We start from the raw sequence: 16,958 nt of genomic DNA, 5'->3' as shown, positions 1-16,958 counted from the left end.
GTGCCGACACATTCAGAAATCAAAAGGCCTGATTTAACATGACATCAATAACGCAGCCACATCACGGGTCCCCTGTGCCGACACATTCAGAAATCAAAAGGCCTGATTTAACACGACATCAATAACGTAGCCACATCACGAGTCCCCTGTGCCGACACATTCAGAAATCAAAAGGCCTGATTTAACATGACATCAGTAACGCAGCCACATCACGGGTCCCCTGTGCCGACACATTCAGAAATCAAAAGGCCTGATTTAACACGACATCAATAACGCAGCCACATCACGAGTCCCCTGTGCCGACACATTCAGAAATCAAAAGGTTTAATATTTAGTTTAAAAACTCTGACAAAGGCTAAAAGAACAATAAACACCTTTCAGTGAGAAAACAGAAATCCTCTTAAAGTAGAAAACAATACTGTTTTCAAAGACGTAGCCTACGATGCAATAGAACAAAAACTACATTTGAACACTGCAGAAGCTTCGGCCAAATACTCCTAGCCCACCTCTCCAATGCATTGTTGGGAAAGTGTGCATTGAATTCTAGTAGATGAAGTGCCGAACATCCTGTCATTTAAACCATACTTGGTTTTTAAAATGTCACATACTATTAAATATGATATTTTCGCATACAGAGACCGCGTCGTGCATGATTGCATTTTGTTGATTTCGGTTGAGCATCCCCCCATATCTTATTGATTAGCGGTTGTCAAAGACAAAATGAGTATGACATCCGGGTATTTAAAGTAGACTCTATTTTCTAAATCAATCAATCAATCAAATTGTCATGACGTTGGCCTGGGGGGGTTGGTTTTTGACAGTCATAAATACCTCTTCCCCCCTTTTTCCTCTCTCTACCCTACTGAGGTTACATTTGCAAAACCCTTGATTAGCATAGAGATTCGGGGAACGTCAGTAGGTGGGGGGAAATTAACTATATTCTGGTAATCCGAACAATTGAACATATGCGGTGGTACTTAATGAATATGATGTCAGTTCGGTTGTCATCTGAGACATTTTCATCAATGATAAGATGACATAAACTCTACAGTGGAAAGTCTACACATCAGAGTTATCGGATTCACATGGAATTGTTGTTCAATTTAAATGTTTGAAAACAAAATTATTTGTGATGGGATGAAATGATGATGAAATGTGATTTTAACTTCTAAAATGTGACATTTGGGTTTTCATAAGATAGGGCTGCTCAATCAGTGGCCCTCCCCTGTGAAGGGACAAGGGCTATAAAACTTTTCAAACACACCCTCCTCTCCCTTCCTATATAAGCCCTTGACGACAACATAACTTCCTGTTCCGGGGAGGTAGGACGACGGTCCTATGTCAGAATGGTTCAGATATTAACTACAGAACAAAGCCAACATCAGCGTGAGCTTTGGTTGCAAATGGTATGAACCTTGAACTCTTATTCACTACCGAAGTAATACCTCCTAGCCATTGAGTTAGCAACCGCAGTTGCAAATGCATGTTAGGAAGGAACAGAGTATCCCGTCTACCACACAATGACGTTACTACAACGTATCCAATTGACCACCAGAGACATTCTTCAAAGGACTCGGTTTGGAAACACGGCCTTCCATCAACCACCAACCTACTGAAGCGCAGCTCAGAGTAAATATTTATTGCATTTTCCTTTTCCAAATGGGCGGTAATTTAGAATGCATAAGATACTGTATTTACGATAGTACAACTTCGCCCTTCGTCCCTCAGTCTTCCCGCTCTTTCACTCAACCCAGCCCTTTTCCTTTGTGTAACAAGCAGTCATATCTGTTCCGCTCCCGCTAGGGACGTTTTCCTTTATGACGTAATGTGTAATCAAGTTATGATTAATTGTGTGGATGTGTAATTATGTGTGATTAGTTAGGTATTTAGTAAAAACATAATTAAACCCAATTTTGTATTACTGATTCAGATTGTTAGCCAGGGTTCGTGCAGATAACTAAGAATTTATAACTTTCAGATGAGACTGAATTAAGGTGACGATTGATATTGACTGCTAGTGATGTAAAATATTACTAGGTCTTTAAGAGTTTATTCGGAAGATAACAGCTCCATAAATATTATTAGAATAGAATAGAATAGCATGTCATATCACTTAATCCGGCATAGCCAAAGACACAAAAAAATGTATTTATAAAGCCCTTCTTATATCAGCTGTACAGAAACCCAGCCTAAAACTCCAAACAGCAAGCAATGCAGGTATAGAAGCACGGTGGCTAGGAAAAACTCCCAAGAAAGGCTAGAACCTAGGAAGAAACCTAGAGAAGAAACAGGCTATGAGGGTGGCCAGTCCTCTTCTGGCTTTACCGGGTGGAGATTATAACAGAACATGGCCAAGATGTTCAAATGTTCATAGATGACCAGCAGGGTCAAACAATAGAAAAAAAGAAAGCAAGAAAGAGAAAAGAAAGAGAAAAGAAAGAGAAAGAGAAAGAGAAAAAGAGAGAACACAGGACACAGGATAAGACAGGATAAATACTCCAGATATAACAGACTGACCCTAACCCCCCGACACATAAACTACATAAATACTGGAGGCTGAGACGGGGGGGGGGGGGGGGGTCGGGAGACACACACACCGGACAGGGCCAAACAGGCAGGATATAACCCCACCCACGTTACCAAAGCACAGCCCCCACAACACTCGAGGGATATCTTCAACCACCAACTTACCATCCTGAGACAAGGCCGAGTATAGCCCACGAAGATCTCCCCCACGGCACAAACCCAAGGGGGGCATCAACCCGGGCAGGAAGATCACGTCAGTGACTCAATCCACTCAAGTGACGCACCCCTCCCAGGGACGGCATGGAAGAGCACCAGTAAGCCAGTTACTCAGCCCCTGTAATAGGGTTAGAGGCAGAGAATCCCAGTGGAAAGAGGGGAACCGGCCAGGCAGAAACAGCAAGGACGGTTTGTTGCTCCAGAGCCTTTCCGTTCACCTTCACACTCCTGGGCAAGACTACACCCAATCATAGGACCTACTGAATAGATGAGTCTTCAATAAAGACTTAAAGGTCAAGAACAAGTCTGCTTCTCTCACATGGATAGGCAGACCATTGCATAAAAATTGAGCTCTTTAGGAGAAATCCCTGCCTCCGGCTGTTTGCTTAGAAATTCTAGGGACAGTAAGGAGGCCTGCGTCTTCTGACCGTAGCATACGTGTAGGTATGTATGGCAAGACCAAATCGGAAAGATAGGTAGGAGCAAGCCCATGTAATGCTTTGTAGGTTAGCAGTAAAACCTTGAAATTAGCCCATGCCTTAACATGAAGCCAGTGTAGAGAGGCTAGCACTGTAGAAATGTGATAAAACAATGTGGTTCTAGTCAAGATTCTAGCAGCCGTGTTTAGCACTAACTGAAGTTTATTTAGGTCTTTATCTGGGTAGCTGGAAAGTAAAGCATTGCAGTAGTCTAACCTAGAAGCGACAAAAGCATGGATTCATTTTTCTGCTTAATTTGTGACGGAAGGTTTCTGATCTTACGTAGATGGGAAAAGCCTGTCCTTGAAACAGTCTTGATATGTTCGACAAAAGAGAGATCAGGGTCCAGAGTATCGCAGAGGTCCTTCACAGTTTTATTTGAGACGACTGTACAACCAAGATTAATTGTCAGATTCAACAGAAGATCTCTTTGTTTCTTGGAACTAGCATCTCTGTTTTGTCCGAGTTTAAAAGTAGAACATTTGCAGCCATCCACTTCCTTATGTCTGAAACACAGGCTTCCAGGGAGGGCAATTTTGGGGCTTCACCATGTTTCATTGAAATGTACAGCTGTGTGTCGTCCGCATAGCAGTGAAAGTTAACATTATGTTTCCGAATGACATCACCAAGAACTAAAATATATAGTGAAAACAATAGTGGTCCTAAAACGGAGCATTGAGGAGCACCGGAATTTACAGTTGATTTCTCAGAGGACAAACCATCCAAAGAGACAAACTGATATCTTTCCAACAGATAAAATCTAAACTTGGCCAGAACATGTCCGTGTAGACCAATTTGTGTTTCCAATCTCTCCAAAAGAATGTGGTGATCGATGGTATCAAAAGCAGCACTAAGGTCTAGGAGCACGAGGACAGGTGCAGAGCCTCGGTCTGACGCCTTTTTAAGGTCATTTACCACCTTCACAAGTGCAGTCTCAGTGCTACGATGGGGTCTAAAACCAGACTGAAGCGTTTCGTATACATTGTTTTCAGAAAGGTAGTGAGTTGATGCGCAACAGCTTTTTTTTTTTTAATTGAGAGGAATGGGAGATTCGATATAGGCAGACAGTTTTTTATATTTTCTGCGTCAAGGTTTGGCTTTTTCAAGAGGCTATATTATTGCCACTTTTAGTGAGTTTGGTACACATCTGGTGGATAGAGAGCCATATTGCACTTTTACTTTCTTCTCCAACACTTTGTTTTTTGCATTATTTAAACCAAATTAAACATGTTTCATTATTTACTTGAGGCTAAATTGATTTTATTGATGTATTATATTAACTTAAAATAAGTGTTTCCTTCAGTATTGTTGTAATTGTCCTTATTACAAATAAAAAAATCGTATGATTAATAGATATCGGCTTTTTTGGTCCTCCAATAATCGGTATCGGCGTTGAAAAATCATAATCGGTCGACCTCTACTTCATTCAGTATGTTGCTCATCAACTTGCTTGTCAACAGATTCCAATGCAGCCTCACTCTCGCTGCTGTCACTCTCGCTGTTGTCACTCTCGCTGCTGTCACTCTCGCTGCTGTCACTCTCGCTGCTGTCACTCTCGCTGTTGTCCTCGCTCTTGCAAGCTAGCATCTTCGACTACTCACGTCACTTGACTTGTGGTAGAATGTTACATTTTCGTCGCGGAAATTTGCAGAGTTACTCCTTTCTCTTCTCTTATCTCGCCATAGCGACTACCAATCTGACACCATGTTATGTTTGTTCCTTATATAATGACAAACTGGGGCGTAGGTTTAACTACTTTTAATGAACATATACTTCAGCTAGAAAACTCCATGTTTAGCCATGCAAGGCATTCTTCAACCATCCGCCTCCCGCATAGCCTGCTGGGTAACGTAGTCTAAATGTTATTAACACATAACAACACAATGTCTGTCTCACTCTCTACCTGTACATACCCGCTCCTTTTCTTCTCTCCCTCCCGTTTCTTTCACCCCCTCTACCCTCTCCCCCTACTTCCCCTGCCTCCACATCCTCTCATCTCTCCATCTCCCTCCTCTCTTCCACCTCTGTCTGTTTAAACTCTCTCCTCTCCCTCCTTCACCTCCTTCTCTTTCTTTCCCTGCCTCCCCATCCTCTCATCTCTCCATCTCCCTCCTCTCTTCCAACTCTGTCTGTTTAATCTCTCTCCCCTCCCTCCTTCACCTCCTTCTCTTTCTTTCCCTCCTCCCCCTCATTTTTCTCTCTCCTTCAGTCCCTGCCTCACCCTCTTCATCTCTCTCTCTCTAGCTCCATCTCTCTCCTCTATCCCACAGACAGACAAAGACAGTTTGAAGTCGCACATTTTTTTTAAACCAATTTTTTTTAAACCAATATCAAGTTCAAATTCAAGAATTCATAAGCAGGCTTTTAGTTTCTAGAACTAAAGGTGTTCGATGGGGTTGAGGACTGCTCTGTGCAGGCCAGTCAAGTTCTGTATGGAGGCCAAAACCATTTCTGTATGGACCTCGCTTTGTACACTGGGGCAATGTCATGCTAAAACAGAAAAGGGCCTTCCCCAAACTGTTGCCACAAAGTTGTAAGCACAGAATCGTCTGTAGCATTAACATTTCCCTTCACTAGAACTAAGGGACCTAGCCCGAACCATGAATAACAGCCCCAGACCATTTTTCCTCCTCCAACAAACTTTTTAGTTGGCACTATAAAGATGGTGAAGCGTGATTCATCACTCCATAAAACGTGTTTCCACTGCTCCAGAGTCCAATGGCGGCAAGCTTTACACCACTCCAGCTAACGCTTGGCATTGCGCATGGTGATCTTAGGCTTGTGTGCGGCTGCTCGGCCATGGAAACCCATTTCATGAAGCTCCCAACAAACAGTTATTGTGCTGACGTTGCTTCCAAAAGCAGTTTGGAACTCGGTAGTGAGTGTTGCAACCGAGGACAGACAGTTTGGAAATGATCTTGCCTTGCCTCACTGGCAAACTCTCAGCTAAGAACTTTCTTAACTTCAAATGATATTATTGTGTACCAGCCTGGTTTTAGACCTGGACATAGCACTGTTTCAGCAGCTATGATTGTCTTAAATTATATATTCAATTGCTTAGATCATAGGAATCACTGTGCTGCCATATTTATAGACCTATCCAAGGCCTTTGACACTCAACCATGCCCTACTTCATTCAAAGGTTGTCTGAAATGGGCCTGGACCAGGCGTCTTGCAATTGGTTTGGGAACTATCTGTCAGACAGGATACAATATTTGCTTTCTGATGGTATCAAGTTACCTTGATATTACTAAAGGTGTCCTGATTTGATCCATTTTGGGATCTGTCTAAGATATGTGGAATTGTTTTAAGAAGGTCATACCAATAATCACTTTGCTATTTTATTTTGAGTTTTAAGACTCCTTGAAGTATCAAAAATATGTTTTTAATGATTTGATGAAAATCTATTTTTGGCCTTACTGCTATTAGCCCATACATACACATTGAATAACAGATAGTCCTTACTGCTATTAGCCCATACATACACATTGAATAACAGATAGTCCTTACTGCTATTAGCCCATACATACACATTGAATAACAGATAGTCCTTACTGCTATTAGCCCATACATACACATTGAATAACAGATAGTCCTTACTGCTATTAGCCCATACATACACATTGAATAACAGATAGGCTGTTATGCAGATGAGTGAGGACCCAACAGCGATTCAACAGAAACAGAGTCTTTTAATTTCCAAACAGGGAAAACATAAATCCTCTATCTTTGCAGGAGAGTCCTCCTTCTAGTAGTAGAGGAGAATTGCAGGGCTAGCGGCAACAGACTGCAGGACCCTCTGGGTAGGCGCGGGCCGTAGAGGACAGAGACACCTGCTCACACGCAGCATCTGATGAAGAGGCAGATTACGACAGGACGGGACAAGGGCAAAGCAAACAAGAATCCGACAAGGACAGAAGCAGAAACAGAGAGAGAAATAGAGACTTAATCAGAGGGCAAAAGAGGGGACAGGTGTGAGAGAGTAAACGAGGTCGTTAGGAGAATGAGGAACAGCTGGGAGCAGGAACGGAACGATAGAGAGAGAGAGAGTAACCTAATACGACCAGCAGGGGGAAACGAAGAGAAGGGAAAGCACAGGGACAAGACATAACATGACATAGTCCTTACTGCTATTAGCCCATACATACACATTGAATAACAGATAGTCCTTACTGCTATTAGCCCATACATACACATTGAATAACAGATTCACCACAACGAACAACAGATAGCCCCCAAAAAAATCTAAAGGAAGTTTGTTCTAAAGTGTCTGTCCTATAGCTTAGAGATATAAGAAAGAAAATGAAGCTTTTTTTTTTAAATTACAATTTAATTTGGCCAAAGGAAATGGCTCAACAGAATGACAAAATAAAGACAAAAAATGACAAAAATAGGCTAATGTTATTTATTTTACAACAGACCTATCTTAAACTAAATTTGGAGCACACAATTAAAAAGACAGATCCAATTTATTTAGCCAACGACATTGTCTCAACAGAATTAAAAACAGGTTTTGCATATTTTAAAAAACTGGTTTCGATTAATAAATAGGCTTAGAATAATAACAATGATATACAATAATGATAAAACAAATTATTATAAATGAATGTTAGTTTCAAAATTTCCTCCTACCTGAACAGTAGCCTGCATTTGGCCTTGACAATGTTCTTCTCATCTTCTACTAAAACATTACAACGCGTATTAAATTCCCCTTGTAGGCTTTTCACCAGAGGCATACTCTTTTTCCTCAAATTTTTGTTTTACTCAACAGTGGCCTAGGCCAAGACTGCTTGCTCTCTTGCTCTCTCTCCTCAGCAGCAGGCTCATGTGCCTGCAAGGTGTGAGAGAATGGTTTTGAAGAGCGTATTTGGGGTGTAGGCTGGGATAGACAGCCTCTCCTGGGCCATTTGGTCTCCTACAATTTTATTTATTGGCTTTTCATTTTTTATTGGCCAAAAGCTGCAATTACCAGCTAAGTATTTTAACCTAAGTACTTTACAGCACTGCTTGTTGCAGACGAAAGTATGTGTGTAAATATGTAGTGCACATAAAAATAACTTGATGTTAAATTCCCATGTGCTGAATAAAAAATACAAGTTATATGGGTTTCCATGACATTTTCAACTCCTACTGATGGTTTTGTCACACAAAGAATTGCGTAGGTATAGTGAATGTGCCCACTCTGGTATTGGCATATGTGCTCTATCCAACAGCTTGCAGATACCGTGCAGGTATAGCCTAGTACATGATGAGATTATTATGGACAAAAGTGCTAGATCATTTTTATCTGTCAAATGGCAGCCAAGCATCAATCATCATGTCACCAGAATAAGACCTTCCACATTTATTTAAAGGAATATCAATCTCATCGCTGTGCACTTTCACCACTCTGTGAAGTTAATCATAATTTATTTAATCTATAGCCTAATAACCTGCATGCTTTCATGATGTAGTGACATACATTTTCCAACATGTAGGGTACTTTACTGCATAAAAAGTTTGGATGGAAACCTGGTTAATGTCAAGCCATTTTGAGGATGCTGCAATTATATTTTAGATTAATGTGCGTATGCCTACAGGAGACTATTGATGTAGCCTAATCAGATTAAAACATTGTGACTGGTTGTGTTTATGCCACATATAAAATGTAATACCTTGTAAAGTTAAATGATAAATATTTAGGCAATATTGAGCGTTATGTTCTAGGAGAGGAGGCAGAGCGTGTGTTAAGCTTTTCCGAATAACTGGGTCAGCCTGGAGCAGATGTGGCCAAATTATTATAGGAAGACTTGGGAGAATGATGATCTGAAACAGACAGAACATTCAGTATCAGAAGTAAAAATACAGCCAGACTGGCCTGCTACTCTGCCTTCCTAGACCTTATAAACTGTCCAGAGTCGATCCACAACTGATCCAAATGGAATGAAACATTCCAATCACAGGGCTTTTGCGCCATTATTCAAATGACATTTGCACTGCAGCCTAGAGTATAATTTTTGTTCTCACTTAAAAACAATAATGCAATTATTCATTGCATTATGGGGTTGTTGGCTACTATAGTCTAGTTAGGATAATTGTATTGTCCCTAAACAAGATCAATAGGGGAGCTTTTGACCTGTGTGTTTCAATTCTTCACTGTTCTTTCATGTGTAATGATGCACCTGGCCTCTCAGCTGCATATCAGCTATTCCTATTTGTTCTTCTCGATTCATATTTAAAATTGATGCATCTCTGACTGCTTTTATGTGTGGTATGATTGCTAGCTAGCCTATTGCAGATCTAAACAAACGATCCACCTACCACTATTGTCACTTTGAACTGTGGCTAGAGGGCCAGATAGACTGTTAGACCGCAGACTATTCTGGCCTGTGGTATAGTAAATGTTAACACATGTAAAAGCATAATGCATAAGGGACGTACCAAAACCCATTCATATAGGGGAGGCTCATGCAAGCAGATGAGGAAATTTGACTAGGATTGAATAAATTATATAGTAAAGCTTGCAAAAGAGCCAATGTTAACCAGGGGGGAAATGCACTACCTTCCTCTGTGCCCAATAAAAAAACACAAAACCCTCCCCAAAGCAAAAAGAAAGACGTTTGACAATCCTCCCCTATTTTGGACCACCCCTCCCCCCAGTAAATTGTGATCTGTCCCTTACCAGCTTCTTTGTGTCAACATCAGGCTGACTGACAGAGGATGGCCACCATGTGGAGGAGCATGTCCAAATATATCTGTATCTTCTTCCTGCTGGCCCTGTCAGGCCTCTTCTTTCTGTTCAGCAACATTAACATTCTGGAGGTAGGGTACTGGCTTAATATGAACCAATCTCACATTGCTTCTATCACCCTCTCCCCCTCATCAGGGGAGCTACAATGGGGTGTCACTAGCTGCTCTTATCAACGTGGGTGTATTTACATGCACTAGTGTTGCTTTTAATTATATTGGGTGGCACAAAAACAGTCCACAGGAAGCCATAAGTTAAATACAATTCCATTTCAAATTACTGTGCTGGGTGGCAGGAAAGGTTGGAATTTGAGACAAAATATCTAAAGGATCATATTATTAAACAGACTTTCCAAATGTGGGTCTGTTGTAGACCCACTTCCTCTCTCTCCACATATGGTGCACGTGAAGGACTTTTATTTTGACCTGAGGTAAGCAGAGGAAGTCGCTCTACATCAGACCCACTTCCTCTCTGTCCACATATGGTGCACGTGAAGGACTTTTATTTTGACATGAGGTAAGCAGAGGAAGTCGCTCTACATCAGACCCACTTCCTCTCTGTCCACATATGGTGCACGTGAAGGACTTTTATTTTGACCTGAGGTAAGCAGAGGAAGTCGCTCTACATCAGACCCACGTTTGGAAAATCTGTTTAATAATACGATCCTTTAGATATTTTGTCTCAAAGTCGGCCTTCATAATGATCAAAGGTCTTGCCCATCGGCACAGTAAGTTGGAATGGAATTGTATTTAACTTCTTGCTTCTGTGGACTGTTTTTATGCTAGTGTATGTAAATACACCCACGTTGATAAGAGCAACTAGGGCGTCATGAAAACAGTAGGTTTTTATATGCTACACTTGATGCATAGATTTTGCAAGCATCCGCAGAATGCAAGCCACTTTATCAAGTGTTCTTGGGTGTGAGTCGTGTGTCAAATACGAGTACAAACTCGTAATTTTACACTGAACAGCGCAAGCCTCTCACAGAGCTGTGCTGCTTATGTCCAGGTTTCATTGAAATTAATGGAAGCGTCACACGCTCTGCAAAAGTTAGTGTCCAGTGTAGCATGCCTGTTAGTGACCTCTCCTCTTTACTCAGCAGAAGCTCAACTGCCAAGCAGTGTCAATGTTCTACCAGCACCAAAGCAGCATCAACTCAGATTTCCTCCCAGAGGGCCCTTCTCCGGAGCTACTGTAGCCAGGAGCCCTCACCGGAGGAGATAATCACCTGGCCACAGCCTTAGCCCCATTCGGTGAATGTGTCCCTGAACCAGACCAGTGACCCTGCACACAGCCTTTTTGTGATCCTGCCAGCAGGGGGCAGGAGAGAGTTGCACGTGGGGGACTAGTTGGAGGCTCTGGTCCATATGCATGACTTCCAGGGGCGTCCCAAAAGCTATGGTGGAGACTTCTTGCTCGCCCGGCTGCATTCCTCCAAGTTGGGGGCAGGCGTTGCAGGGCAGGTGTTGGACCACAGGAATGGGACCTACTGCCATTTTCCCGTTACTATGGCAGGGGTCTGCAAGGGTGGAGATGACCCTGGTCCATTCTAGAGAGGCAATTCACATTCTACAATGGATACGAGAGGAAGGCCCGACCGGATTCCCTTTCAGAGTCTGTTCCGCTCTGGAAAACTGTCCCAGACAACTGTATGTAACCTGAATCTGCCGACAAACCAGAAGCCGCTGTGCAATTTCAGAGACCCCCACACAGGGGAGCCCTGGTACTGCTACAAGCCCAAGCTGCTGAGCTGTGACACACGGATCAACCACGCCAGGGGACCCTACAGTATGTGAACCATCTGCTCGTGAACAAGGAGGCATTGCTCTTTCAGAGATTAGTGAGTTTTACAATGTAAGTGAATGAGTTTAGAAGTGTGAAATGTATTCTCAGACTTTGTTTTTCCAATGTATCAGATTGCTTGCTGCAATGTGTTTATTTAACATTGAAATATGATTACTTCTCCACTTTTTCTCAGTGGTGTAAACATCAACAATTCCTTTGACCTCATTGCTTGGTTTTTGCTCTGACATGCACGGTCAACTGTGGGACTTATATAGACAGGTGTTTGCCTTTCCAAATCATGTCCAATTAATTGAATTTACCACAGGTTGACTCCAATCAAGTTGTAGAAAAGTCTCAAGGATGATCAATGGAAACAGGTTACAGCTGACCTAAGCTCAATTTCGATTCTCATAGCAAATGGTCTGAATACTTATGTAAATACATTTTTTTTTGACATTTGCAAACATTTCTAAAAACCTGTTTTCGCTTTGTCATTATGGTGTATTATATGTAGATTGATGAGGGGAAAAAGTTATTTTATCAATTTTAGAATAAGGCTGTAACATAACAAAATGTGGAAAAAGTCATGGGGTCTGAATATAGGACAGACACTTCAAAGCATTATTCCTCATGATTTATTTGTGTCTGCCTTTTTGCCAACTATGTTTTCAATGTGTTTCTATGGGCTATAATAGTAAAGGCCAAATTCAATATCTTATCCGGATGTGGTGGTCCTGGGATGGAGTTACACTTGGTTTGCTGTTTTGAGGCCGGTTTGACGTACTGCCAAATTCTATAAAACAACATTGGAGGTGGCTTATGGTAGAGAAAGGAACACTGGTGGACATTCCTGCAGTCAACATGTCAATTGCATGCTCCCTCAAAACTTGAGAGATCTGTGCCGTTGTGTTGTGTGACAAAACTGCATAAGGTGCACTTGTGTAATGACTATACTGTTTAATCAGTGTTTTGATATGCCACATCTGTCAGGTAAATGGATTATCTTGGCAAAGGAGAAATGCTCACTAACAGGGATGTAAACAAATTGGTGCACAAAATTTCAAATAAATGTTTTTTTTTTTGAGTATGGAACATTTCTGGGCTCTTTTATTTCAGCTCATGAAACATGGGACCAACACTTTACATGTTGCGTTTATATTTTTGTTCTGTACATATATGGACCAGGGAAGCCCCCATACTGTTATAGACAGAAGCTTGTGACATGGCAGACCAATCAGGACTTATCTCTCAGCATGTCCAACCACTCAGCCAATTATGACTAGCTAGGAAGGGTTGTGTCTTTCTCCAAGTTTAGCTCTGTACTTTCTCCTTGGCTGAACTAGGCTCATCTTCTTTAAAAAAAAAAATACTCATCCCACAAAAGGTTGTAACTAAGGTGCATGAAAGTCATCATGTTCAAGAAGAAATTTCTGCAGAAATCAAAACCACCTCAGATCCTGTAACCGTTCACATTTCTCTTATTCTCGCTACGGAGCATTTAACAAAACTCCCATTTTCAAACAGAGTTTGAATGTCACATTCATGTCCTTGTGACATTATGTGTGTACATGTTGATAAAACACTCAATTCAACAGTTGGATCACATGCTGCACATCTACGCTCTAACTAAACTAAATCATGAAAAAATTCCAATAGTATATGTTTATTGTGGGTTTTCATAAAAATATTTATTGGATGGTGACATGTTGCCTGAGTTGGGATGGGGGGAATGGGATGAGGATTAGGGGTGGAGGCCCACCACTTTTTGTTTGTTCTCCTTTATATGCAAAACTGCCTAAATCTCCAATTATCTGTTTATCTGTATTAGTGCTGAGCGATTAGTACTTTTTGAGGTTGGTTCAGTTTCAGTTAGATTAATGAAAGATTATCACGATTTTCAATTTTAGTTTTTAAACATTAAAAGCATTATGAAATAATGACATTAAAATTATTGTATTTTTTAACAGAAATTCCAAGGCCAAAAATAATGAACATCTATTGCCAAAACATTGAAAATATTCCATTGTTTCTGTCAGGTCCACATTGGGTAGACATCAATTGAAAAATAGGAAATTACTATGAAATAATAAAATATTTCAGTTGGTTATATTACTAGTATATATTTGATGACTATATTGTTTTTCATTACTTAAAAGTCATCATCCCGTCTCTGCTCAGGCTATGTCAGCTCCAGACCTGAAATCAATTTACTACTTCTTCAAAATAGATAAAGCACACTTTCACCAACTTTCTCTATCCCTCTAGTCATTGTGTTGTGTCCATTCCTCTCTCATGTGATCTGTGTGTATCTAACAGCTCCCGAGTGGCACAGTGGTCTAAGGCACTGCATCTCAGTGCAAGAGGGGTCACCACAGTCCCTGGTTCAAATCCAGGCTGTGTCACATCCGGCCGTGATTGGGAGTCCCGTAGGGCGGCTCACAATTATCCCAGTGTTGTCTGGGTGTGGCCGGGGTAGGTTGTCATTGTAAATAAGAATTTGTTCTTAACTGACTTGCCTAGTAAAATAAAGATATCATAACTGTATAAGTCTCTGTCAGTTTCCATGAGATAGTGACAGTCAAAATTGGCTATATTGTACAAATTCATGAAAACAAAAACTCAATTTTTGGTCTTGATTTAAGGTGAGGGTTAGGCAAAAGGTTAGCAGTGTGGTTAAGGTTTAAAGTAACATTTAATGAAGATAAATGGTAGAAATAGGTAGGGTTTATGATGCAGTGGTAGTGGCAACTAGTATCAGGTCTCTGTTTGAGCCAGAAACAGCAAGCGCAATGGATTAGGTTCATTGTAGTTAATTACCACGTTTCTGCACTGAACAAGGTTGAATATTTGCTTAATGAAAACTACAACTCCCTTCAACCCTATGTCCCACATAATTCTTGATTTGATTTCTCTCGTGCGTGATTTTATTTCCCTCTAAAGAACTAACTAAATGGAATTCAAGTAATTGACGTCGGTCAATTAGTTGTTTAATAAACAACATTTTAGCACTAATCTACCTTAAACATTTTACATACTTTTTTGTGTGGTTATCTTTTATAAACATTAGAAAGGGGGAGGTGCCTACAAGTCGTTTTTTTTCTCCTTACCTCTCCTGCATATGCTATTTTCATTCTACTTTTAAACTCTCATCATATTGTAAATAAATAAATACACATTTCAAAACAAGTTCACATTTTTTGTTAAGCTTACATTGTTTCCCCTCCCTGTTGCACACAGTAAGCTTGGCTGGTTTAAGATGAACTCATCAAAACTGTTACATTCAACCCTGTTACTTTGTCAACTTTTATGGTCATTTTTCTTCTTTTTAACCTCTGGAGATAAAACATGTTTGTTATGAAGTTGAACATGTGCTCTTTATGACAGAACGTTAAAATGAAGTGAAATCAATAGCTATTAAACTACCCAAAAGACACTATCAGTGGAACGACCCAGCTAAGATGGATACCACAAAATAATTAGGTGCTCAGCCTGAAACTGAGAAACATAGACAAAAAGACAAATTGTCAGACACACTTTAACACTGCTGGAACAGACGATACATCATGCCAGCTTGGACAGATAGAATATTTTTTTTTATTCCAAACGAGTTTGTGTGTCTAAGATTTAACATCAGGTGGTTGCTATGGAGAGGACATACCCGTCACCCCTCACCTCTATCAACCCACCGCTGCCCACCCATCTTCCCAAAACAGCAGCATCCTCCTATAGATCCGTACTTCAATAGGAATAATAATAATACAAATTGAATCATAATATTCAACATCATTCTTTTAATAATCCATTTATCACTAGTATAGAAATATGAAAAAATGACAGAGAACTGAAAAGTTAACAAAAACGATTTGTTTGTTTTGTTGAGTAAACTCTCTCCCCTCACAGACACCCCTCTGATTCACTTTGGCTACCCCCCCTGACATTGTTATGTGTTCCAATACTCAAAGGTCTTCCTTTTCATATCTCCTTTCCCTCTTCACCACTGATAGGTGAAAGGACCGGTTAGAGATGCACCAGTGCTTTCACCTGTCTATCCCTGTAAGATCAATTGTTATGTAAGAAAGGAGATGAGGAAAGGAGGCCAATGAAGTGTATTGGAAGAAAGCCATCCAATGGTTTCACTGCATTGAGTTGAGACTAGAGTGGTGACCTATGCAGATGTGTGTGTCTGGCTCACTGATGAGGGTCCAAGGGAAGAACACAGAAATAATTATGTATTTCTTAGGTTACATGGTTATGTCTGTCAGTGTGTGTGTATGATGATCTGTGGCGTATGTGTGAGAGAGGCAGCAGAAAGCCTCAGAAAGTCTTGAACCCTGTAACATTATTCCCCATCATACTTTTATAACATTAAACCATGACCTCAGTCTCCTCCATAGTCATTGTGTGGCTATTAGTTATTAAAGGGGAATAATGACCAGATCTAAAGCTCCACAGGCTGTAATGAGAGGGCTCAGGGTGGTGTGGAGCTCTGTGTGGAGCTCTGGCAGGCGTCTGTGCTGCAGACAGCCAGTTCAACGTGATGTAGAGCAGGGAAGCTTTAGTCCCAGCCTCCCGGCAGCAGAGCCAAGCCCCCAGCAAGATGCTGCCCAGAATTACCAGATCAGGAGAGATCTCATGATGGAAGAAGTTCAATTAGGGATTTATCATTCTAATACAGTCCTCCTTTATTGTTGCATTCCTATTTTTTCTCTTACTCCTCTATCTTTCTCCATCGCTCTCTCCTTTTTCTCTCTATCCTCTCTCTCTCCTCTTCCTCTCTCTCTGTGCTATGAACAGAGGTAAAGAGGAGAAAAGGCTTGGCAAGTATTCTCCAGGATAACAAGTCATTTCACATCGCAAAGCCTCTGATTATCATATACTTGGTATGATCATTTGTTCCTCTCACTCGCTGTAAGGACAGACCTCTGAGCGCGTGCACACACGCACACACGCACACACACACACACACACACACACACACACACACACACACACACACACACACACACACACACACACACACACACACACACACACACACACACACACACACACACACTATATTATGCATATCTGACTTTGTTACAACTAATTTCCAGCCAAATCTGCTTTCTTCAAAGTCGTTTCAAAAGCAGCTACGGGGTCCCCAGAGGAACAAAACACCTACTCCACACAGTAAAACTCAGGGGAGTGTTGTCTTCATAGTGTGTCGTGATCCACCACATTAG

This window comes from Oncorhynchus nerka, linkage group LG3 (genome assembly GCF_034236695.1).
Source record: "Oncorhynchus nerka isolate Pitt River linkage group LG3, Oner_Uvic_2.0, whole genome shotgun sequence".
Taxonomy (NCBI): domain Eukaryota; kingdom Metazoa; phylum Chordata; class Actinopteri; order Salmoniformes; family Salmonidae; genus Oncorhynchus; species Oncorhynchus nerka.
This window is presented reverse-complemented; position numbering follows the sequence as displayed.